The sequence below is a fragment of the Amphibalanus amphitrite genome, unplaced genomic scaffold (assembly GCF_019059575.1).
Source record: "Amphibalanus amphitrite isolate SeventyFive unplaced genomic scaffold, NRLGWU_Aamphi_draft 001616F_arrow, whole genome shotgun sequence".
In the NCBI taxonomy this organism is placed as follows: domain Eukaryota; kingdom Metazoa; phylum Arthropoda; class Thecostraca; order Balanomorpha; family Balanidae; genus Amphibalanus; species Amphibalanus amphitrite.
The window spans coordinates 18114-19059 of NW_024883109.1; positions in this window are offsets into that span (position 1 = coordinate 18114).

Below are 946 nucleotides of genomic sequence, written 5' to 3' on the forward strand. Positions count from 1 at the left end.
GGTAATGCCTGCATAGAACGCGCCCGTAGCCAGTGGTGGCGGAACACCCTCAATTAACCCGCGCTCCGCTGGGCTTTTCAGCCATAGGTACGCGCCCTGCTGGGCGGGGGAGGGGCAGATTCTGTCCCCCCCCCCTTGTCTAACTTCCGAACCGATGGTCGTAGAAAGACTGGGAAAACGGCAATCGAAAGCTCTCAACAAGGCGGATCTTAAGAGCCCAATTTTTTTGCTCAAGTAGGTCAGAGGTCAGGTCAAGGTCAGGTCAAGGGTACAAAATGCAAGTTTCTACAGTATCGGCCTTGCACCGTAGTTGCCGAAGAACGGACTGAGACTGATTGCCCATTGCCCAAAACGTGTTCTTAGGCTACCAAGACAATATTCGTTGCATACAATATCATTCAAAGGACAAGCTCAAGGTCAGGTCAGGTCAGGTCAGGTCAGGTCACCAAAAGCAAAATATAGAAAAGGACATGTGCGACACATGTTTTATGGGTCATTTCATTCATATAATTCAATAAGCACACTCAATAAGTGGTATGGACCACCTCTGGATGAATTTCAGGTCGAGGTCAGGTCAAGGTCATGTCAAGTGAGGTCAAATTTTGAAGTTGGTTGTTAAGGCCGAAAAAGGTGTCTAGCTGATGCAGTTTTCCACGGCGAATCGAATGGTGCTATTTTTTGTTTCCGTGCGAGATCAACTTCCAAAAAAATCATTTTTCAATAAATTTGTGTGTCATGACGTCATAAAATGTTGAAAAACTCCCGCATTTTTGAACCAATTCTTCTAAAAATTGGTATCTAGGCATGGACGTATAAATAAACATACGATATCATCCGTCATCGTGCTCATGGTATATAGATCGTGCTATTGTAAGGAGCGGCTTTCAGAATTTGCTTGCATTTTTACTAGTACATTAATAAATGCCACCTAACAACGTCTTGCGCT